Source organism: Pristis pectinata, chromosome 20 (genome assembly GCF_009764475.1).
Source record: "Pristis pectinata isolate sPriPec2 chromosome 20, sPriPec2.1.pri, whole genome shotgun sequence".
Taxonomy (NCBI): Eukaryota; Metazoa; Chordata; class Chondrichthyes; order Rhinopristiformes; family Pristidae; genus Pristis; species Pristis pectinata.
The window spans coordinates 26,381,719-26,408,010 of NC_067424.1; the positions used below are offsets into that span (position 1 = coordinate 26,381,719).

Here is a 26,292-nt window from a genome sequence, read left to right on the forward strand (position 1 = left end):
GAATGTACCAGTTTGGGTAACTTTAGTGTTTGTTTTTGATTCAGTACCCATCTCAGGATCCACATTTTGGTCACTGTTGCTCCTAGTGCTTCTGCACTTCCACACACTAAAAGTGACAATAGAGGAATCAGCTTCCATTGAGCATTGCAGGAACATATAACTTAGTGGGTAATATGGAAACTTGACAAATAACAGGAAATGCAACCTGATTTCCATAATTTGAATTTACCATGTTTATGCCACCAGACCCACCTTTCATAAGAGGAAGGGCACTATGTTTCCATAGCCCATTGTCCTTTCACTTGCGGGATAAAAGATAAGTTAGAAGAACAGTCAGGTCCATCTCTTTGAACATTTGTTTATAAACCATTGAGCAGAGTCTTTCAAACATGGCAAGCTACTTTGACCTTGGCAACAAGAAGTCTCTTAATTTTGGTACCCTGCTTAGCATTATCCCACAAACACCTTGACAAATACAGCCATACTGTTTAAACATCCAATGAGAATGCACTATGACACTAACGCTTGGCCAGTGGATGCACAATACATAACAACCCCCTTTAGAGTTGATTCAATTAGCATTCTTGTTCCCAGGAAAGTATCCTGAATGTAAGGTGAGGTACCAGTATAACCTAGTCTGAATGGAAATGTGCCTGAATTAAAGGATCATTTTGATAGAGTGGATTATCTGAGTTAATATGCCCCCACTGCCCTTGAGATGCAGAACTTGAAGCTACACTTAAGAGATCAAAGTTTCTTATTGGAAATCAATCAGGTAATCCAATGCCATGAAGCATTTTCCTGTGTTGGAGATCAATTAAATACAAAGGGCAGGGTCTTGACAGTATTTTCACTTTACAGATTGAAAGCAGGACTGGCAGGTAAAAAAAAACATGAGGACTTCCATTGAAGCATTTACTACAATTACCACAGCTTCCTAAATGTTGCAGGCATGAACCGAGCTTGAAAAAGGGTATACTTTATAATACACAGTACTCACCACTTTTTTGTTCCCAGTAGATAGCTTGGAATGACAATTAAGTTTATTGACTCCCACTGTCATTGTGCGAGTAAGACAAGTTATGAACATATTTCCCATTACCCCTCCATCATTATTGCAATTCTTCAGCTGAGCATTGTGCCAGCAATTATCAGCTTGAGGACTATGGCACTGGATCGAGTGCTTGGTTAGATACATTTGCTGTATTTGCTAAATTGAGCCATATGTATGAATTGTCAGAGATGTCAGGCTCCGAATATGAATTGGGCTGCCATTAAAAAAAAAGAATTCTGCTTTTCTTACTGGTCATTAAAAGGCGATTTATTTTTGAAAAGTGGGGGTGGTTTAATGACCACTTTCAGCAGCTACTGCTCTGTTATGGAGAATGTCTGCTGCTCTGTTATGGAGAACAGTGGCTTGGACTATTGAATATGTTTCACCACAAGGGAACCATTATTGTTTCTCCTGGCTGCAGCTTGTTTCAGGTGCAGTTAAACCATTGCAGTCACTTATGTTCTGTGACTGTGTCTGTATCACAGGCACAGCGTTTTAGTCCCTTATTAAAGTACTCCGGCATGTGGTTGATTCCCCATTTCCATGAAATGTTTTGGCAGTTTTATTTTTTTCTCTATCTATTGACAGGGCATTAATCTAGGAGACAAAGTGAAAGTCATATTGGACAATGACTGAGTAGGAAATGTTTCCATTCACTGGAGCCTTAACCATTAGTATTCCCGAGCCATACAGACCAAGTGCCTCTGTTGGTAGTGTGTGAAGCACAGTGTTGGATGATACTTATTTAAAACTTGCTTATATCCTTCTCTTTATAAACAGACTTTCTGTTAAGTGTTTCCTCAATCACTGCTTAACTCTTTCAGGAACAAAATTATTCATATCTGCCTTTATTTTAGGCATTGTTATCTTTTGACTTGACAACATGAGAATATAGAAAAAGTAAATAATAAGAAAGGGATGTCCAGCACTCATTCATCCCCTGACCTGACATTTCCAAAAATGGTAGGATAAGCTAAGATAAGATTTCTTTATTAGTCACATGTACACCGAAACACACAGTGAAATACATCTTTTTGCGTAGTGTTCTGGGGGCAGCCTGCAAGTGTCGCCACGCTTCCGGCGCCAACATAGCATGTTCACAACTTCCTAACCCGTACGTCTTTGGAACGTGGGAGGAAACCGGAGCACCCGGAGGAAATCCATGCAGACACGGGGAGAATGTACAAGCTCCTTACAGACAGTGGCTGGATTTGAACCTGGGTCGCTGGCGCTGTAAAGCATTACGCTAACTGCTACACTACTGTGCCTAATTAACAAGAGTTAAAAATTCCAGTGCTTTTATGTTTATTAATCCACTCAGTTCATTTTATTTTGTTTTATATTCTAGATTTTAAAACACCTCCTCAGGAAGGATTGGGCTAAAGCTGCCTCTTCCCTTTTCTCAGGGGTGTTCCTGAAGTGCAAAAATGATGGTACCTGTATATAAAATCTACTCCCATCTCTCACTTTGAGAAGGTTCACTAAGATGTTTTAAAATGACCATAAAGACAGTGACATCCCAGCTACCTTGATTGCATTTGTTCCCACTCTGCTTAGGGTTTGTATTGCATTCCTTTCTCCCATTTGCTCTTGTCCCTGTTTCATCTGTTCTGTCCTTTTCATACGAATATCGTAAGTACCATATCACATCTTCCTTTACCTTCAACCATGGGTTTTCCTTCATTATAGTTGACAGAGCTATGTCCATCCGTTTTCTTGTACTATTGGTTTCATTCCTTCCCTTTCCTTCCTTCACATTCAATAGGCCACCTTCTGCCATTTTCACCACTTTAAGTACAATGGAGGGATCATGCCCTCCACAACGTCCTTGTCTATGGTTCAATCACCCCCAACCCACCTTCATCTTCCCAGTGTACCTTTCTATGCAAGCAGAGGTGTTGCAGTATCTGCCTTTTAATCTCCTTCTTTCTCATCAACCAGGAGCATAATCTCCTTCCAAGCAAAATAGTGATTTATGTTTACATTTTTCAAAGATGTGGTTGTATTTGTTGCTTCTGACGTGGGGATTGTGTGACCACATTAGTCAGTTCCATCCACATTGTGACCGTGTGCATCTTGTGGATTGTCAGATTATATATTTGTTTAACCACTGCATCAATTCTAACCTCTCTGTTCTTAGCCTCCTACACTTCTCCAATAAAGCTCAATACAGTCCTAAGGAACAATATCGAATCCTATTGTTAGGAATTTTTCAACATCTGGAATTCAACAATTAATTAAACAATTCCAATTAAAATCATTTTCCCCATTCCTTCACACATTTAGTCATGATTCCACTGTTCCAAATTGCACCCTCTCTGAATAACTTATTTGTTTCTTTATTTGTCCCATTCCCATCACTTTTTACCCTGTTCCATTAATTCCTTTGTCTTTTCATCATTGATAAGATAAGATTTCTTTATTAGTCAGAAGTAGATCGAAACACATAGTGAAATGCATCTTTGCGTAGAGTGTTCTGGGGACAGCCCGCAAGTGTCGCCGCGCTTCTGGCGCTAACATAGCATGCCCACAACTTCCTAACCCGTACATCTTTGGAATGTGGGAAGAAACCAGAGCATCTGGAGGAAACCCACACAGTCACGGGGAGAACATACAAACTCCTTACAGACCGCGGCCAGAATTGAACTTGGTTCGCAGGCACTGTAATAGCATTATGCTAACCGCTACACTACTGTGCCTGAGCAGGGAGGCTATGCAAGAGTTGTATATAAACTAGAAGGGCCACAGCTGGGGTACTGTATACAGTTCTGACAACACTCTGTAGGAAAGATGTGATTGCACTGGTATTTGTGCAAAAGAGATTTATGAAGATGTTGCCAGGATTGAAAAATTGTAGCCTGGAAGGAAGCTTGGATAAGCTCGTGATATTTTCTTCCGAATAGAGGAGGCCGAGGGGAACTTTAACTGAGGTGTATAAAATTATAAGGGACCTAGACAAAGTAAAAAGGAAGGGCTTATTCATTTTAACAGAGGGGTCAAAAATCAGAGATATAGATTTACAGTAGTTGGTGGAAGGATTAGATAAGAGAGATGGAAAATATTTTTTCACCCAGATGAGAGTAGAGGTCTGGAACTCAATCTGAAAGGGTAGTAGAAGCAGAAACTCTCATTGCATTTAAACTGTACTTGGATGTGCACTTGAAGAGCCCTGACCTGTTGGACGTAACGTTGGATGATGGGATTAGGTTGGCTGCCTCTTTTTTTTGATTGGCACTGACATGATGGACTGAATGGCCTCTTTCTGTGTCGTAGATTTGTTCTAATTTCTATGTTTCTATCATGTTTTCCATGCCCCTAAATACTGGTTCAAATCACCTTTGCACCATTAGCTCCTTTAGAATGAATTGAACTTGCAGAGGAGTGAACAGCCAACAGCTGATTCTCATGCATACAGTTAACACCTGTGATCAAAGATCAGTTCTTCTCTCTTCTCCCTTACTCACCATTTCTTTGGAATGATTCAGAATGGAATTTTGTTTCATCGTCAACTTTGGTTGCAAACCCAGGTCCCACTTTGCGTTGTAACGAAACCAAAACATTCTGCTGTATTAATTCACCGATAATAAACTGTTGACTTTCACCATTTTGTTTTGTTAGTTCTGGTTCCACAAATTTGAAAGAAAATTGTTATACATGGGGATTAAGCTGTCATCAAGCTTAAAATGTCAAATATTACTTCAACCATTGTTATATATGGAGTAAAAAGCTCACTGTAAAATTCTAACTCAAATTGTATTGTTTCCCATATGCTCTGCCAATTATCATTATTCATGCATTTTTACATCTCCTTGCATACTGAGACCACTGTACTGTGTAATCCGTTTGATTTAATATGCAGTCACATCTTAAAAGAGCAAGCCAATGTTATAATGATGCAGCGGGCTTGGCATGCAGAGCTGAGCTTTCCTAATGGGGTGGTTTGCAAACTGATCAATGCAGCAAGATACCAAGCTGTCTGAGCCAGGCAGCTATCAAGTTTATTTTTTATCTGTTCTGATTTAGTTCATCTTACCCTGAGTAGCCAAGGTTCCTTCTCTGCAATTCTGTGTGTGTTTGTTACCCAAAGGACTTAGAGCACACATAGTTGTAGCAAAATACAATAAAAGGCAAAAGCAATAAACCAAGATCTAAGTCACTCGTACTGCTAGCTTTAGTCTTGTCTCGGTCAAGGAAAGTACATTTCATAAGTTGTTTAGTGGAAAAATATTAAGTTAGCAGAAGATAAGAGAAGGGCTCTTAGTGGGGGATGGCAGGGCGGGGAAAGAGGAGGGAGCTACTGCCAAGAGGTAATTTACTTGCTGCTTGTAGGTAACTTACTGATATCACTTGATTCAAAGCAGTAAGTGGTTTAATGATCTCATCAGGTAAGGAAACATGAGAATTGTGGCTCATTCATCTGTATCCTAGTGTTGTCTTACTCCAGCTACCTCAATCTATCCTCATGTTTACTACAGCTCCATACGTCATGCCTCTCTCTTTATCCACCTCCTCCTATCCTCATTTGGCCAGCTCCAATTACTTTATGCAATGTTATGCTTCTCTCTTGTCACTATCAACAAATACTCTGCAACCATCTGTGCCATGCATGTCATTACTCCCACTCATTGTCCTCAGTTTTTACTGCTTGCAGGAGAAAAGAGCATAGAACACCTGGGGAGAGGCATAGAACCAGACAAGGCTCTCCAATCTCCAGCCAAATGTAGAGAAGGAGTGACTGGAGGTAGCCAACATGACCAAATATCTACGTGTAGAGGATGGTGAGATGGAATTCTAACTTGTCCAACTCCGTTGCATACAGTCCAAAAGAAAAATACTTCCTATCCTGCAAATCTAAAATAAAACAGAAAATTCTGGAAATGATCTGCAAGTTGTCAGAGTTAAAATTTCAGAATAATGTTGTTTCAAGTCCATTTTACTCCTCACAGATGCTGACTGACATGTTGAATATTTACAGCATTTTCTGTTTGATTTTCTTTTTAGTACAATGTTCAAGTGGGCTTGACACAAAAGCAAGTAATAAACTATTATGTTCATAATGGTTACTCCAACTATTATCCTATTGATAGTCCCAGCTGATGTAATTTATCTCCCAGAGGCCATTCGCTCATCAACCAGGTGATGTGAAAAATAAAATGGCAATATCCTATTCAGCGGAGGCCACTGCTTAGTGTTGACGTCCTTTGTGTTAGCTGCTGACTGCTGAAAATGAGCTCGTTTCTGCCATGCGCTTACTCAGATACTCACTCATGGAGCCATATAGTCATAATCATATGACCATGCTGAGTCATTCAACCCTTTAGCCCATCGCCGCTGAGTCCATGCCAACTATCTAGCACCCATTTTTACACTAATCCCACTTCAACCCATTTTATTCCCCCAGTATTCCCATCACCTCCATCCAGATTCTACCTCTACACACTAAGGACAATTTACAGTGGCCTTGTGAGAGGAATGCACAAACTCCACACCAACAGCACCAGAGGTTATGATTGAACCCAGGTCACTGGAGTTGTGGGGCAGCAGCACTGGTAGCTGTGCCACCGTGCCACCGTTTGGGATGTGCCACAGAAAGGAGAGTTGGTTTATCGCATGGTGAATCACTTGTTATAAGTGAGCAGGACTGTATAAAGAGAATAGAGAAAAACAATGCAAAGGTCATATTGGAGGTCACAGGATTGCTCAAGCTACACTTAGCTGGATGCAGATATAGCACCTTGAGGGGGAATTAATAATTTTATACTTCTGGAGCAACAGAAAAGTCTGAGTTACTGACAGGCTTCCTGGCCACACTATCTCTGGGATCAGAATAAGAGGAGCCCCTCACTGGCATAAGCCGTATGATGTCAAGTGTTTGTGATAAAATCTTTGTCCATGTAAAGAGTGGCCACTTGTGTAGATCATCCAACATCTTACCCTAATATCCTACCCTAACTACACTTATCCCATTTATTCTCCCCGCATTGCCATCAACTCCATCCAGAATCTACCACTCGCTTATACACTATGGGTTTGCACACTATGAATGCCACCTTGAAGAGATCAAGTAATCCTCCAGCCTTGTCTGTTAATAACCTGCAACTGATCTGCAACAAGGTGCTCAGCATTTTAATAGAACAGGCAACTGTGGGAAGGCATGATAGGGAAGGTGTAATATGGAAGCAGAGGTTCTGATCAGAGTGCTTCCACTTCTCGACTGTAAGCCCCTGCAATACCCCTCATTCCCACATGCTGCCTGGTTTGCTAATGCCTGTGTCTACTCCTGTACCTTGGGCAGTCTATGAAGGGTTGTCACTGGCTCCAGCACACAGAGCACCTTACTTCTCACAACAGAGATCTGAGCAGAATGCCTCCATCTCAGTTGAAGCCCGTTGGATTTCACCGTGTGGGATTTCTAAAAGAAGGAACAATACATATTGATAAGTGCACAGGTAGTTTGCAGGTGGTGTGTTACAGTTGTTTGAATATGCATAAAAGAATTGTTGATGCTACTTTCTGGCCAGGAACATTTACAATTGTTAAAAGACATGTGACTTCTGATCTTGTGTCGAATGGTGAGACTGTGAACTGACACAGAGGTGTAGACAAGATCAGTTTGTGTTGGTCTGATATGTGTTGGTGGAAGGGAATGATGCAAAGAAGCTTGCCATCTTTTCAAGAGTGAATTCCTGGTGGGCTAACTGAGCCTTTGACGATGAGCGTATGCTCAAATTCCTTGGCATCAACTTGCATCAGACCTCCACCACTGCCAGCATTCATCAACCTCCTACTCCTCAAACAAAGGGCTTTTCTCTCCTCTGCATCATGAATCTAACCCTCACTGCTGGTGATTTTTATTTTCATCCAGAGGGTGGTTACAGTCTGGAACTCTCTCCCTGAGCAGGTGATGGAGGCAGGTACTCTGGCACTGTTGAAGAAGCATTTGGGTGAGTAATTGAATCATCAAGGCATAGAAGGCCATGGACCAAGTGCTGGTAAATGGGATTAATGTAGATGGGTACTTGATGGACTGCATGGACAGGGTGGCCAAAAGGCTTGTCTGAGTGCTGTCTGACTCTTTGACTCTACACTGCACAATGTTATGGAAAACGCAGTTGAACCTCTGCCATTCTCCAAAACCGGGCAGGTACATTGAGGGTCAGCTCCAGATTAGTCAAGGCACCTGCTGCACTTTCATCATTCCGATGGTTTGCTGAATGAGGTTTCTTGTGGACAGGTAGCTTTGGTTAAACCGTGCTCCACCCACCTTCATCTACCCCGGGCGTCATTGCATGGCTCGCTTACTGAGCTTGTCAGTCATGCTCTAAATCGATATCACTTGTCTCCAACCTTAAATCTGCTTGGACATCTGAATAGATCAGGGAGGGTGGGCAGCTGCCTGAGCATTTTACAATCACGTACACAAAATTTTTCTCCTGTGTCCAGGCCACCTGAACATTAATGGAGTGGAACCCTTTCAAACTAATAAACATTGGCTTGAGAGCCAGATGCATGCAGTCAGTTACACCCCACACCTGTGAAAATCCAGCCAGAGGCTCAGACCCATTCTGGCTGGCCTTGCTGATGGAAACTTTGAAGTCCTTGAAAACAAGGCAGCAGTATCCTGAACTTATGAGCAGCCAACTGCAAAATACTGCATTTCTCTCCAGCCGATCTCTGGCATAAAAGGCAATATTCAGATTCACAGTCAAAAGTACATCGTGTCCATCAGTTGCATATCCCTGACCTATTCCAAATCTGTCATAAAATCTCTTGGGGCTAATCAGGTACACACCAGACATTTAACTCTCAGGTTCCTTGCCTTTCAAAGCCTCAACATTTATAAACACTAAATTTTTAATATAAATATCAGGAACTCTTGCCAATCCAAAACTGATTCAGTAGGATAATCTAATCAAGACACAGAATTGACTGGTTATGATAACTTTGTTTAATTAAGACCATTAAAGCCTGTTCTATTTCACAAAATGGGTTCCAGCACCAAAGGAGTTAGAAGTCACTAACATAAGTATTGCTGCTTATGGAAGAAGGAAAATAAATTCAGGACTTCCTGAAACAATTAATAAACAGGAGGAGGTGTAGCCCTTATGTACCCTCATGCTTCCTCCACCTGTAACATTATAGCTGATCTACATGTGGCCCAACTCAGCCTCCTGCCTGGACATCATGATCAAAAATCTATCTCAGCATTTAATATATTCAATGATAGCCTCCATGTGGCAGAGAATTCGAAAGACTTATCATCCCTCAAGAAAAAAAATTCCTCATTATCTCTGTCTTAAACTATGCCTCCTCATTCTAGATATGCTCACTATTGGAAGTATCTTCTCAGCATCTAATGAAGCACATTTGAAGTATAGTTGCTGTTTTAATGTAGGAAATGCAACAATCAATTTAGCAGGTCATTTATTTCAGCAATATTGATTGAAATAGGTGTAGTGAGAGAACGTTTGGTTGATTATGCAGGGGAGCAATCTGCAAAGAATTCCAATGATTAATACTTGGATTTAAAATTAATTTAAGACAGCTTTAATTGGATTTCGATTGGACAGTCTGTAATAAGCTGCTCTTTTTCTTTTTGCTTTTGATGTTGACAATCAAAGGATTTCAAATCTATAAATTGAATGTACATTTTAGTGCAAGTGCATTGCTGAACTTGCCTTATGTTTCCAGGTTACTTATGTTTATTCCACTGATGTCTGAGGATAACAATGGTACCAAGACTACATATTAGAGCAATTGAGAAAAGCAATTACAAGATTGGTGTGCTAACTCTTAGTAATCTGCTCATGATTGACTTGCGTAATTGGTCAACTAATTAACAAAGATTGAACTGTCAAGAATCCATTCAAATCCAGGTTTACAAGAACAAATATTCAGAGGAAAATATCATAGTTTAAAATCGAAAAATTTAGAAGAAAAATCAAAAATGGCACACACTTTAAATGTTATCTATTCCTGTCAGTTAAAATTAAATCATGTAAGTTTCAATTAAATTAATTTTAAACAAAGTGTAAAATCTGCAAATAACACAACACTGCCAATTTCACTCTGGATGAGCTGAACCACAGCCATTTACTCCTTACTCTGCAGTTCACCTCTAGCCCATATCACGACCAATGATCACAGGCCATAATAGATTCCATTGAAGGATGGGGGATAAGCTGGGTTAGAGTTATGGCTATGTAACTGTAATGAAAAGGCAGACATGATTGTAAAAAGACCTTCACCCAAGCATGCCACTTTAAAGTGCAGCATTCATTTAATCCTCTGGAAATATTGACTAGAAATATAATACAGAGGAATATATTGCAATGGGAGGAATCTTGGTGTTAAACCTCTGCCATCTGCAATTTTTCTGAAATGAGTCTTCATAATTTTTTTCTTTTTTCTCATTGGGCAATGCCAAGCCTCTGTGCTAACTAATGATAACTAATTAGTGATTCATAAGCTTACTTAGTATTGCCCTGCAGTGAAATGCTTTCTCTTATTACAGTACCTTGTGCTTATATTTAATTCTTCCTATTGATAAGATATCTTTATTAGTCACATGTACATTGAAACACACAGTGAAATGCATCTTTGCATAGAATGTTCTGGGGGCAGCCCACAAGTGTTGCCACGCTTCCGGCGCCAACTTACATGCCCACAGCTCCTAACCTGTACGTCTTTGGAATATGGGAGGAAACTGGAGTACTCAGAGGAAACCCATGCAGACACGGGGAGAATGTACAACCTCCTTACAGACAGGGGCGAGAATTGAACCCGAGTCGCTGGCACTGTAATAGCATTACACTAAATGCTGCACTAAAACCAATACATGCTCTCTTACTTAGGACACTTGGGTTGCTATAATGTTTTATTTGGGTAAACATGGTGAAATGGCATAATTAAGTAAAACAATTGATTTGTTCTTTGGTGCCATATTGAGAAAAGGTACCATTTGCTGTGGTTTACATCATTGAATTTATTTTGTTGTGTAAGATTCATAGTTATTAATAAATCAATGATAAAAAAACTTCTGTTTGCACCGACTAAAGTAAAAATTTGTCTTGCAAAAGTTCAATGAAAAATGTACTGAGAAACCGGCATAAACAGTAATTAATTATTTTGACACATTTGTGTCCTAGATGAATGCTCTTGAAATATTATTACCTACTGCTGGTGACACTACTGCATCCTGTTGTGTATATTATACTATTCGCATCATTTCATTAGTAGATAGCTCAATCTTTGGGTGCAACATTTTATTTCACTCTGTATTTGCCACATAACTTTTTGAATAAGCGTCCTCCCCTTCTAGCTTACGACATTACAAGGACAGAACTTTATTCAGTGTTTTTCCTGTCAGAGTCTTTCACCACAGGTTAACCCAGAAACTTCTTGCCTTTAACAGAAACTAAATGTATTTTGCATCCAATACAATAAAGTTTTCCAACTAACCTCAGAATTTATGGTCTGCGGTCTAAATCATTGCCATTTCAAGAAACTAATTTAATTAAAGTAGCTTACTTAGGTTTGAAGTTCCACTGGCTTTCTATTTTCTACTAACAGTAATGGAAAATATTGGCAGGAAGAATAATTTGCTGCACTATTGTGCTTCATAAATCTAAGTGTTTTCAGGTTCTTCCTTAATGAAAAAAAACTAGTTATATTATTTTGATGGAATAAGTTTCACATTTTTCTTGCTGCTACTCCAGAACACGAGCTTGGACCTCCAGTCAATAATTTATTTTGTTACATCAAGTCTCAGTTTCTTTCACAATTCTTATAAATTTTACAAGATATAATAAAATAAATAGATCATTTCCTTCTGGTTTCTTCTGACATTTGAAGAATTGTTGCACATTTACAAGCAGCTGTCAACTTTTGGTAAAATTTCCCATCATCAAGAAATTCATTAGCCTCAAGAGTTTTGCAAAGTCGGTAATTGACTTTTTCATCTCAGGATTTACACCAGTGTGACTGTGAGGTTAGCTTTGGCCTCCATTGGCCAGTGTAATTGATTGCCCACTCACTGCAGAACCTGTCTGAGCATTATTCCTGCCTTCCTAATGGAATGAAAATTGGTTCAGTTCTGGAGCAGGTGGGTGTCATTTCACCTGTGGTTTCACCAAAGTTCGACATATATTTAACAATATTTATCATAACTTTTCTGATTTTCAATTATATTCCTTCAGAAATAAACCCCAAACTTTCCTATCTTGTGCCCTTATTAAACTCTGCATATAATTTTAATGATTTGTGTATCTGTACCATTAGCTCATGTTGTACTTGTACCCCATTTAGGCCCTAAAATACATGGAATGTTTTTATCTTCAGCATCCATTAGATGGGTGATGGAGGGAGCAATCAAAGCACTCACCAGGTCCCACCAGCCAAAGTTCCGAACCCATGGATTGTTAGGCTTCATGCACGGAACTGGAAAACAACCCGCCCACGTACTTTGAATGCTGTAATCGCCTGATGATTGAGAATGAAAGAGATACTTTTTCTCCTTGTACATAGGTGAGAGGCAGAGTTCTCTTAAGGAGAAACTGGAGTTCAGGGAGCAGTCGGGTGTTTTCTTCTGAAAATGCAGACAGTGTAATCATGTACATTCTAGCCTTCTATTCCCCAACCCAGCACCATCCCCCAAAAATCCAACCTTTCTGAGCAAGTCCTTTCATTTGATGCTGGTTTGTCTGGTACCATTCAGTGTCTGTGGGTGACACAGGTGCCAAAGAGGCACAGATCAGTTTCAAGTCAAAACTGTATTCCAGTCCCTTGTATAACATTAGATAAAACTTTGCTGAGAGTAATGAGGCTCCTGCCTGTTAGCAGCAAGAGACTTGTGTCTCTGTTTTGTAGTCCATTCCAAATTTGCAGTAAAAGAGAACACAGCAGGCAAGCAGCAGGAAGTTTCTCACCAATTTTGGTCTGGCCTTGTTCCCATAGATATGCAGATTAGTAAAGACATCAAAATCACCCCCCATCATCTGACTTACTTCAAAGGATGATCAGTTAGTTTATTGTAAGTAAAAAAAAATTACCTGGATACTTGGGTGTACATTGTTGCCTTTCTCAGTGATACATGATTGAAATTCAACGTTTCTGGTGTACAAAGTAATTACACGTTTTCCAAGTCAAATCACGATACTCTGGAAATTTGACTGTGCTCTTCCTGTCATGAATCACTCTTACAAGACTGAATTGTTTTTCATATTGGACAAGCACATCATGATGTTATTCCCAGCGCAACGTTCATTTAGAGTATTGCTTGGAAAATTAGATCATGTTGATCCAAAGAACATCAGTAGTTGGTCACTCACAACCCAAGCAGGTTTATATTTTGTTGTATATTCTGCAGTATGCAACTTAAAGGGGGCTTCACTGAACAAGACGCAACTCAATGCTCAGAACCTAACTCATGGAGATTCTCTTTATGTTAGTTAATTACCAGCATTTCTTCAGGTCTCCAACCCACATTCCAATGGGACTGACCCGGAGCCCCTTCCCAGCTCACAGCTATCACCTGACCCCACCTCCCAATCACCTGACCCTACAGTTGGATCAATCATGTGATTCCAACGCCACTGATCATCTGACCCAACCCTCCCAGGCACCAGTCTCTCATACCACATCCCCTACCGCAGCACTGACCAGTTCACATGATCCATCCCACTCACTCAACAGGGGGTCCATGCACCCATCACCATATCTGGCTACCAGGCACAAACCTTAAACCACCAATAATTCTCAAATGTCTCTGTGAACTCTCCACTCATTCACCCATCCCCATGCACCTGACTGATGATCAGAGCACTGCACCACCACTACTCAGGAGCAGCAGGACCTCCTCCCATGTTCCTCAACATCCAGATCTCTCTCACTGCACTCCCTACACTCACCAACAGACTCTCTTTCCTTTATGACCCTTGGGTCTCAGATACGACTCAATCTCCAGATGGAAATCCAACATCCAAAAAAAAACCATTGATGCTATTCAGTGACTAGTTGATGGACCATTAGAGGCAATTTTGTGCAATAGCAACTTGCAGGATTTTTATGTTTTTTAAGCCCATATGTAAATTACATTCACGTGATATGACTCTGCTCTGAGTTGTTGCTCTATACTTGAAGTATGTATTAAATAACCAATTTTATTTGTATATCCATGAGGAAACAATTGCATTTTTTCTGCTTATATAATTAACATGATATTAGAATCATTCTTTTTCTGCTGATTTTATACTAGCAAGTGTATTAAATTTAATTCTTTTAGGGATTTCACTTTTAATTTTAGCACCTGGAATTTACTTCTTTCACAGATACAAATATTTTGATATTGAATGCTACAAAAGTTGTTTGCTTTAATGAGTTTCCGTAAGTATTTTGCTCCCTAGTGGCCTTGAATGCAGCTCAATGGCTGTGACGAAGTCTGGCAAGAAAGCCACATTAATAGAAGCCCCGTCTTTCTTCCTTCTGCTGCTTCATAAACAAGAAAAGAAATACACTTAACAGATTGTGATAAAATAGGTCATCGCCAGTGTGCAAATGTGGCTTGTAGTGAATCATTTCCTTATTTCCATTGCGTACAACTACCTTTTGCATTGAAGCAATGAGAAAGAAAATGGGATGTAAATTAGACAGAAGTCAATGTGAATCTTTTCTGTGCCTCTGGCAAGGACCAATTTCACTCCCTACCCCCACTCCCACCACTATCTAATCATTAACTGAATAATAGTCATGGGTGCAAATTGACGGCTGCATTTTCCCAGTGTGTACTTATAATATTTCAATTGTACACCCACAGATGATGATGCATTTTGGGGTGCACTGAGATTGTGGAGAGTCCTGAATAAATAGAACCATAAAACCATAGAACCATAGAACAATACAGCACAATACAGGCCCTTCGGCCCACCATGTTGTGCCAACCTTTAAACCACACCTAAGACTATCTAACCCCTTCCTCCCACATATCCCTCTATCTTAAATTCCTCCATATGCTTATCTAACAATCTCTTGAACTTGTCCAATGTATCAGCCTCCACCATCACCCCAGGCAGCGCATTCCATGCACCAACCACTCTCTGGGTAAAAAAACTCCCTCTGATATCTCCCTTGAACTTCCCACCCATAACTTTAAAGCCATTCCCTCCTGCATTGAGCATTGGTGCCCTGGGAAAGAGACGCTGGCTGTCTACTCTACCTATTCCTCTTTATATCAAGTTTCAGCAGGGAATCTTTAGGGTTGTATTGGTCACACTAACTCCTTGGCCTAGGAATTTGTCAATGCAGGTAAAGTGCTTGGGAAGCAATGCATGTTTTGTACAAGGTCCAGTTCTACAAAATTCTAATGGACATCAGCCCCAAGGGTTTGCAGTTAATGCAATTCAAGATCTCTCCTGAATTTACTTCCCTATTTCTGGAGTGAGTAAAAGAAAATTAGCAGGTTGCCAGTCTTTTATTGAGAATTGGACTGGGACATTGGTAGAATGAAGGATGATTCAGGCATTAGTTGAGGAGAATTGAGACCTCAGGACCTCAAAGTTGGGGTTGAGGCATCAAATGAGTGATAATGATTGTCTACTATGCAGGGAAGGTCGAAGTCACATTTGGATCTGGATGGTAATCTGGTTCAGGATCTGTTGGGGGGGAGCTGATTTGAGTTTAGATGTAATGGTGTAACAGTGGAGGTTGGTCTAGCAGCCCAAGGGAGAGAAACAACAAGGGGAATTTTGAAAAAAAGGCAAGAGATGGTGCACAGCATCAGATTCCATGGGTTGAGATCTGCAAATCATTTTAAGTCCTGCCCCAGCAGACCACACATTAATTGTGAAGGCTTGTTCTGCAGATGTGGTCCATGCCACCTACTCATGTATCAATGCATTTCCTGGAAATGTCTGCTGTGCACTGCATTACAACTTCACAACAATGAACATGCCTGGATACCCCAACACGTCAACTTATCAGTAACTGAGAGGATCCAGGAGTAAAATCTCAAACAATACATTATGTCTAATTCTATCAAGTATGCTACTTAGAATTTGTAGGCCCCCATGTTTCAGTGCATATGTATTATAGGATGTCATTTATGTTCAGCAAAATATTATTGGAAAAATATCCATTTTTCAAGATATATGGCATTCCCTACAAGAAAACTTCCAAAAGTAGGATTTAGAGCTGCTTAGTGTTGTTGAAATCTACTTTTTTGAGAGAAGCAGCATGATTTTCTCTTTTAAATAAATTTTCCTTTATTAGATTACAAAAATATATTTAAGATTCATGATATTAATGATAATCTAAGGATTGACTATCTTTGAATGAGACTGAATAATAATAAAACTGATTTATGCAAACTACTAAAATAGTTTTCTAAAGTGTTTTGGTCTTCAATAATGTTCAACTTTTTATGTAGTTATTGATCTAAATGAATATCTATATAAATGAGTATCATTAAAATGTGTATATTATTATGTCTGTGAAGATTGTTGTGTCAGAAGACAGATCAAATTTGAAGGATTATTTGATCTGTTCTGATGCACCAGTCTTAGGCCGTTGAAGGAAGCAGCAGGATCTTTGTATCAGAGATAATTGACATAAATATTTGTCATTGTACATAAGACTGAAGGTAGGAATATTATCCGGTTCCATTTTTAATTTTTTAATTTTTATTCTCATTTGTAACATTTTTTCATATTCTGAAATGTACAGAAAGTCTCCTACTTTCATGCCAGAAGTAGAATTGTAAAATGGTGCTGGAGAACTGAACTGTGATAAACCCCCAAGCCTGAGAATCTGCATCCCAGAGTCCCAAAAGCCATGGAAATAATGGCCGTGTTTTTCCTTTTCTTCCCTTTCCTAGCCTCTCTCTTTTTTTTAGCCCTTTTTTTTACCTTTCTCTCCTTAGCTTTAACCCATCCCCCGGTGGATCTGCTCTCCCCACCTTCCCCGCACCTGCCTATCACTGTCTCTTATCTGCATCTACCTATCATCACCTTGTGCCCACCCCACCTCCCCTCTTTTGTCCACCTATCACCGCTCTGCTTTTTCCTCCTATGTATTGGGCTTCCCCTCTTCCTATCTTCAGTCCTGAAGAAGGGACCCGAAACATTGACTGCCTGCTTTTCTCCACGGATGCTGCCTGGCCTGCTGAGTTTCTCCAGCATCATCGTGTTTTTCATTGAGATTCCAGTGTCTTCATCCTTTGTTTTTCTGGAAATAATGGATGGTCATTATCTTCCAAAATCCTATAGGTTATGGAACAGTCCCTGCAGAATGGAGGGTGGCAAATAGAATCTAAGTATTTACAGAAATGAGAAGGAGAGAAACAGGGAACTTCAGAGTAATTAGCTTAGCAATAGTAAGGGAAATGTGAGAGTCTGTTATAAACGGTGTGACGACAAAGCATTTAGAAGATATATTTGAGTTATTATGGATTTATTGTAAGTTATGTTTGACAAACCTTTTGAAATTATTTGAGGATGTAACTGTTAGAATTTATGAGCAAGAACCAGTGTTTGGAGTATCTGGATTTTCAGAAAGCCTTTGATAAAGTCCCATAGAAGAGCTTAATGTAAAAAATTTATGCCCATGGGGTTGGATGATCGAGATTTGGATTGACAGATGGAAAACAGAGAGTAGGAATACATGGGTCTTGGGGTTGCAATTGATAACTGGGGGGGGGGGTACCACTGGGGTCAGTGCTTGGGCACCAGCTATTCAAATATATATTAATAATTTTGAAGGAATGCAAAGCAATATTTCAAAGTTTATGGATGATATGATACTGGGTGGAATTGTGAATTGTGATGGGGATGTGAAAAGGTTTCAAGATGATTTAGACAAGTTGAGTAAGTGGGCAAATGCATGGAGGATGCAAAATAACAAATGAATCTGAAATTACCCACTTCAGTAGGAAAAAGCGAAAGGCTATTTAAATGGTAATAGATGAGGAAATGCTGATGTACAAGAGGATCCCTGTACCTGTACACAAATCATTGAAAGCAAACATGCAAGTGCAGCAAGCAGTTACAAAGGCAAGTGGTACATTCACCTTCATTACCAGAGGTTTTAGCTACAGGAGCATGTTACTGCAATTGTACTGGGATTTGGTGAGACCACACCTGGAGTATTATTTGCCATTTTGGTCTCCTTACCAAAGGAAATATACACTTGATGTGGAGGGAGTTCAATGAAGGCTCACCGGAATGATTCCTGAGATGGCAGGACTGTCACAGGAATAGGGATTGGATCAATTAGGCCTTCATTCACTAGATTTAATGAAGTGAGATTTCTTTGAATTGTACAAAATTCTGACAGGGATCAACATAATGGATGCAGGGAGGATGATTTCCCCAGCTGGAGGGTCAGAAAAAGGGGTCACAGTCTCAAGATATGGGATGAAACATTGAGGGCTGAGATGAGCAGGAATTTCTTCACTCAGAGGGTGGTGAACTTGTGGAATTTTCTACCACAGATGACTCCAGAGGGCAAGTTGTAGAATACATTTAATAAGGAGATACACACAAAACATCAGAGGTTTGGTATTGGTATTGGTATTGGTTTATTATTGTCACTTGTACCGAGGTACAGTGAAAAACTTGTCTTGCAAACCGATCGTACAGGTCAGTTCATTACACAGTGCAGTTACATTGACTTAGTACAAAGTACATTGATGTAATACAGGTAAAAACAATAACAGTACAGAGTAAAGTGTCACAGCTACAGAGAAAGTGCAGTGCAATAAAGTGCAAGGTCACAACAAGGTAGATCGTGAGGTCATAGTCCATCTCACTGTATAAGGGAAAGTGCATCTCATTGTATAAGGGAGAGAGTGAGGACGTTATTGTGATGGAGGGACAGCCGTGATTGTATTGAATGATGAAGTGGATTCAAAGGGCTAAATGGCTGACTCCAGCTCTTATTTCTCTTTGTTTCTATGAAACAAGATATGAATCACACTTCAGCTTTTTTTGACTGGTTAAAAAATCTCATGATTTATCATAGTTACTGGCAGTATCTGAGAGAGTTAGTCACCTATGAGTAATGGGTTCTCTTGGAAAAGGCTAAGTACAAAAGATTGCACCCTCCCAAAATTTAGATAATATAATGTAATGAACATCTTAGCTTTTAGTATCTTAATGATGATTCTTCATTTCTGAGCATACATTTTGAGTGTGTTGAGCAGTTATTTGATTGTGACCATGCCAGTGATTTGGTTGAAAATTTTTGACTAAGCAGTGGTCATAGATTGGACCTCATCTGTGTGCCTCAGTTTTCAGTACTCAGTAACTTTACCCAGTGAATCATTAGAAAATAGCTTGTAAGTTTTTAGTAAGGTCGATTGACTGTATAGATGCAAGGTGCCCTATAGGACAAAGCGGGAGAATAAAGATATTGCTAATTAACCTGTAAACTCTCAATCACAAATCCTGAGTATGTGGGCATTTTAAGTGAAAGGATTAATATACAAAATGAAGGAATTAATGCACCCTCTAAAATGGATGCTTCAACGTCATTCAGTCGTGTTCTTGTATTAAATATTCAGATGTTTAATTTTTAAAAAAGAGGTATGTTTTAAGTTCTAAAGGTTGTGAGTGATTTATATTTTTAAATGGCATTGATTTGATTCTTCTGGTCATTTAATGTAAGGCACAGTATTAAAACTTCTCAGTATTTTAGAACTGGAGTTAAGTTCTTTTGCATCTATACTTGGATATCATATTTGATTTATGCCTGAAGTTCGCACACAGGTCTGAGTGTAGCAGATCCAATCTCGAGGGAAGGATTTGCATATTGATTCCTGGGGAATGCCCTTGAATGTGCGTCCACGCCTGTCATCTCTGCATGCAGGGCTGTGTGAGCAGCATCGCAAGCAGGAAGGCAGAGAGCCGCATGTGTACTATTGCGGGTAGTGCTTGATAGACAACCGAATTGCACACAGGAAAGGGGACTGCAGGAAGCAACCGATAGCAAAAGGATTGATTGTCAAACTTCTGAAGGAAGCTACCAGTAATTTTATTACATCTGATAAGTGGTAAGGGTATTCGTTTGCTTGTTTCCTGGTTTGCTAAAAATTGCCTTTTAATTTCACTCAGCTACCAACTTTATTCAATGTCAGAATAAAGCACATTCTTTTCATTTTTAAAAGCTGGAAAAATTAGCAATTAATTGTTAATGGATGTTTATGTTCCATAAATAAATGGTTATGTTATTGTTATCTCTATGGATCTGCAAATAGATTTTTGAAAAGAGTTAAATTTATGTGCATGATCCATCCTGACTGCTCAGTTAACCTGATAGTCATGGTGTGGTTTAATACCATGATAGGAATGAGTCTACAATTTTTCTCCCGGTCCAGCTTTATTTATCATATCCAATAGCACGTAGAATCTAATAGATTCTGAACAAGAAATAGCATGTGATCATGGATGGAGATTGCAGGATATGAAAGTGATTTATGTTATAAAATGAGGAAAGAAACTTGAAAGATTAATACTGCAGTAGTCTCAAAATGCACATGTACTTCAGTCTTGTACCATAGTGCTAAATTGTATAATGCCTGCATCAGCAGATTCCCAAATCTTGCCTGCATTTAAAAGAAAGCATGAAAAAATTAGACAATTTCCCGCAATGCTCTACATGCTCTTAATGGAAACACCCTGTGGGTTCCCATTAATCAAAGACCATGCAGTGTTTGAGGATGGGTTTGATGTTTACCAAATGTTTCCCTAAAATGGATGTTTTTATTAACCCTGTAGCAAGGTCTACAGCTTTTAAATTCCTTTATCGTTCGCTCTTAGCTGTGAAATCTAAAACAGTATTTTTCCTTATCTCAGCTTATAAACATTTCTTATCAAATCTATCACAAATTTCAAATAAGAGCATGAACCAAATGATTAATAGTGTAATTTTCATTTGTAACACATCTTCAATGCAAATAATTTAATATCTTGAAAACGTCTTTCAAAATTATCCAATAAATAAAATTCACTACAGGTGACATTATGAGGGTCAGTTTATCTCAGCAAATGTACTCTGCTCATCAAACCAGAAGGTAGTGAGTTCAAGCCATTCTCTAGGACATGTGTGCATGGTGTAGTACAGTATCAAGTGAGGCATTGGCATAATCTATCTTTTGGACGAGATGTTAAATAAAGCAGATGTCAATGATTTCCTGGTCTTCTTTGAAGATGACCAGGAAGTCTGAGGTGGCCCAAACAACATTCCTCATTCAGTGATCACCCAAAATAGCTGGACTCTCACTTAGCACATTGCAGTTTGGGGGATCATTCTGTGTACAAATCTACTGTTTTTGCCTACACAACAGAGACTACACCGCTAAAGAAATTCATTGATTATTCTGAGACTGTGATAAGGCACTTTATGATACAAAAGGATTCTGCTGGATTCTTGAATTTATCTGAGTGGTTCTTCAATTATGTAGTTGGTAAATGGGCACTGGGCTTCAGGACTAAACCATTCAAATTAGGGAACTTCGGCATCGTTTCTTGGCCTGTGCTCTGCTGATCTCGACTTTGTCAGGAGTTGGGAAAATAAGGAATATAACACTGCCGATATAATTCATGCAAAAACAAGGCAAGGTTTTTGCAGGACACCATTCCCCATGAAAACTCTCTTTTGGCTCTCATTAGTCAAGGGTTCCACTTTTGAATGCAATTAGACAAATGATTATCAAGTGAAATCAAGATCGGGCTTATCTCTGGGTTGTCTCAGTTCTCAGACATAGAAAACCCACAATATCTAAGGATCTAAGGATTGCTGGCATCTGGAGAAATGTATATCATCTCCATACAGAGAGTCAGAGAAAGATATATGAGCACGTTATATGCATATATTTCCAAATTAATTGATAAAATGTTGCATTTCTAGATTCATGTAAAACGCTAAGTAGTTTGCCAAAGCAAAATCATTATGCAAGGGTCTGAATGCAAATAATCCAGTTTAGTGATAATTGAGGGGAAACATTAACACTAAGCCTTAATGTATCGCCTCCATAAATAATTGAACTCAGCTGACTCTAATGCCATCTTTCAACTTATCAATGAAGCAATTACTTAATTTATCGCAGGAGTAAGTGGAAAAATAATCAGACATACATTTCCACCTGATTACAGAGGACTTCCACAAACAAACATGGAACAAGAATCATACACAAAAATACACTTTTTATGTATTGCTCTAGATTCCAGCATCTGCAGAATTTCTTGTGTCTCCTTGGAACAAGAATCGTTGTAGTTATGGACAGTTCCTCCATGACTAGAATCATAAGTTTGTTTTCACCCAGGTTTCTGAAAGAGGTAGCATCCATAAGAGTGTGAATGTTAACTGCTTGTGGAATAACAAAGAAAGGGATTGTTGGAATAGTCATAAAAATCATCATCTTAATGCTAACCTTATCACAATGAAATGCTGACATTTGCTGCTCTCTAACTTTCAACAACGTTATAGGTCAGATCTTCTGACTTCTGTTCCAACAGTTAAGGGGGAGCTACTGAACTTCTGACATCATGTTGACATATCAGGTCCCTTGCTGGGCCCTCACTATGTTGTCTGAAGCAATATGATTCCTTCACGTGTGTCCCTGGAAGGCCTTCCCTTTCAGCAATCCAGGCTCTGCTCAGCTGTTCTGGCACACTTTCCTTGTTGAGTGGTGTGGTGTGAGGTGTCTGACTGAATGAGATCCCAGGAAAAAAAGGGGATCTTTGGCTCAGTTTGGAATCATGAGGAAGGAGAAGTGTAGGAGGAGGGCAGGGGTGAGGTCCAGATCTGCAGTGGGAGGGACTTGGGGCAGATGGTTTCCGGGTCAGGGAAGAAATATTGCTCTGAGCTTTGGTCATAGTTCAGAGCAGGAGTTTGTCCACAGAGTACAGGATTATCTATTTATTTTAAAAGATGATAAAACAGGTTGCAAGGTTTATTTTATCTATTTTAATTACACTCTTCCTCCAAGGTGACTGACATAAAAAACCTTGGCAATTTTCCTCAATTAAATCCTTCCAATCCCCCATCCCTTAAAAGGACAGAGCAGAGAAGCATCTCTTAGAGTTCTCCGTCCATCACCTGGGAGGACCAAGCAATACATGTCATCAGGACACGAGGAGGCAGTCACGTGACTCCCTCGCATATCATAGATCGACTGGCTGCTCAGAATTTGCCAAAGGCCTATCCTGCCAAGTTCAGTCAGAGATCTAGTAGGCCTGACAGGAAAGAGTGAGTGGTTTATGTTACAACCGCAAACTATCCAAGCCATGGGCGAATGTCCAATCATAAAAATTTCGATAAAGTTTTCAAGCCATCCTGATATGAAAGGAGGTAATGGCATCAGGAGAGAGATTTGCCTTTGGCTGCTGGTGTTAAACAGTTGCGAGATCCTTGGCAGCCAGCTGTGTTTATCTCCTAATATCCAATTCTATTGGTATCAATGGATCTGAAATGTGCACAATCAGTCACTAATACTGGTGCAGGTGTTTAGTTCTTGAGATCAAAGGTGAGTTTTGCCTACATAATTTCTCAATATTTTCTCACCCATTTGGTCTAAGCTGATACTGATAAACTAAATCATCAACTGAGTGATTTCAGATCACAAGATCATCCAGTAAAACCAAAATTCAACAGTCCATAGAAATATGGCCTATGGACACTCATGTATTTTACAGGGTATCATGCATGACTGATAGTCATACTTTTCAATTAAATTTGCAACACAAGTAAAATCAGAAGATATTGGAAATACTCAAGAGGTCTGGCAGAATCTGCGAAAAGAAAAACAGAGTTATATTTCAGATCAAAGACCCTTCAACAGAACTGGGAAAAAGAACTGGCCAGTTCTTATGCAAACAAAGGAATCAAAGTTGTAGAATATGATACTGAGTCCAAAAGACTTGAACCTGTCCGGAAGGAAGATGAGGTTATTTTGGGCCTTGTTATAACATTGCAGAAAGCCACAGCCAGATAGGCCAAAGTGGAAATTGGACAGAGAATTAAAGTGTCAGGCAACAGGAAGCTCAGGGTCAACAAATCTGCGTTTGGTTTCTCCAGTATAGTGGAGACGATATTGTGAACACCAATTGCAGTACACTAGAGTGGTAGAAGTTTTAGTGAATTTCTGCTTCACTTGGAAGGGCTGCTTGAGTCCCTGGATGATGGGATGAGAAGAGGTAAACGTTTTATCTCCTCTGGTTGCACTGGGAAGTGCCTTGATTCAGGGAGTGTGGGTGGATACGGAAGAGTGTACTGGCAAGTCTCAAACAAAATAGTCCCTTTGGAATGCTGGAAGGAGAGATATGTTTATTGGTGGAATCACATTGAACATGGCAAAAATTATGTGGCAAAAGGTGTAAGTCAACATTTTGGGTTGAAACCCTGCATTTGGACTGGACATCAGTATTTTTTTTAACTAACTTTAGTTTTAAAGCAAGTGTATCAAACCATTTCTAGTCTCATCAAGGGAACCAAACAGTTTGTGCATAATTTTTACTGTGAGTGATAAAATTGGTGATGTCAATTCAGTCACCCCTGACAAATCCATCTCAATTTTCACTCCTATTGACTTCAATGGAAAATGAAAAGCAGGAGAGTTGTATAACTAGTGCCTGATTCAATATTTTCTATTTACACTATCATCCAAATTCCAAATTGCAGCTTCTCCAGCAAAAAATTTGGCTTAAAATTTTGGTGGAGATTCCTCCAGCTCAATAGTTCTTGAACAACATGATCATTTATTTAACCAAAGTGTGATAAGCACAAGGAATGTGAAATATTAAAATCTATTACAAACCTATTGTAAAATATGATCAGTCATTTGTTTACAACATAGGATTTGTCAGAGACAATGTATCTGTCACTGTTTCTACCATGATAACCCCCATGTGAAAAGTTTCTCTTCTCAGTTAGCATGTTGATTGCATGGCTTCTTGTGCGTAACACATTCATTAAAGGCTGGCAATGAAAAAAATTAGAAATTTGAAGTAAAAACTAAAAGTGCTAAAATTGCACAGCAGCTCAGTTAGTACCTGAAGGAAAAGGAAGGGTTAACAATTTAGCAGAAATCTTTTCAGTGAGAGTCTCCTCAAAACATTAATCTTTCTTTCTATTTCTAATGCTAATTCTGGGTCACCAGCACAAATTATTTCGCTCAAAAGAGTAGGAAGTAAACTCCTTGATGTCAGTTATATTGCTACTACACTGGAAAAGTGGACCATTCACTTGCCTGAAGTAAATTAATGTGCCAATATTCTTATGCAACACAGTTGTAAGAAGAGTGAAGGTGAACTAAACCAAACCCCAACTCTCCTAAAACTTTGGTGCAACAAGAGCGTAATTTTATAAATGCTCTTGATCGACTTCCAGCAACAGCAGAACACTGAATGCCAGCAAGGTGGGCAGCTGGAGTATTGTTTCCTTGGCAATCTTCATTAAATCACTTGAAAGATTCTCATCCACGGTAATAGTCCAGATTGGCATCAACACTTCCACTTAGGTGCCAGCTGCGCTCATGAACTCTCTGCCAGGACAGTTAAACTGACACCTCCAATTAAGACTTCCATTCCCTCTTCTAAGAGATATTATATAAAGGCTTTTGTTGTCTCATCCCAATACAAAATACCAATATCTTTCTTGCCACCTGCAGGTGGTTGGCTCAGAGACTGGTATTCATTTGTAACCAGGACTGCTCAACACTCCAGAAAAAAGTGAAAATTCTTCACAAGGACAGGCAGCTGTGGCATGCCAACACCCACCCAATCCTCTCTGGATAATATCAAATTCTTAAAACAATGCTGATTATTGCTAATCCTTCATGCCACTCCCTCAGGAGCACCTACAACTGCCTAACACATATCAACAGCCTCACACAAACATAAATCATCCTTCTTCCCTCTAGCACCTCCCTCCGGTTTGTAACTCACTTTACCTCTTCCATTAAGTTCGCTGACTGACCACCTTTTCCTCACCTGCACCATGCTCTCCCCATTAGTTTGCAGTGAAAGCAATTTGCTTTGAAAGGCACTACATACTTGTTTTATTATTTACGAGTATGATTCCACTTTATTTTGGGCAGTGCTTTTGGATGGAGAATGGCTTGCTTACACCTCTAGTTCTGTGGGTTCTGAGATGACTGATGAGGTCAATGTAGGAACCACAGACTCTGCCACAGAGGAGCAAGTGCTATCGGAGAGAGTGGGTGATTGGGTTGTGTGGGAAATGGGTTT

General features: G+C 39.5%; 1 protein-coding gene across 2 annotated transcripts in view; it reads left to right on the plus strand.

The window, feature by feature from the left end:
- LOC127580820 (synaptotagmin-B) overlaps nt 1–26,292 on the plus strand; it is a 441,147-nt gene that overhangs the window by 245,209 nt on the left and 169,646 nt on the right. The window lies entirely within an intron of this gene.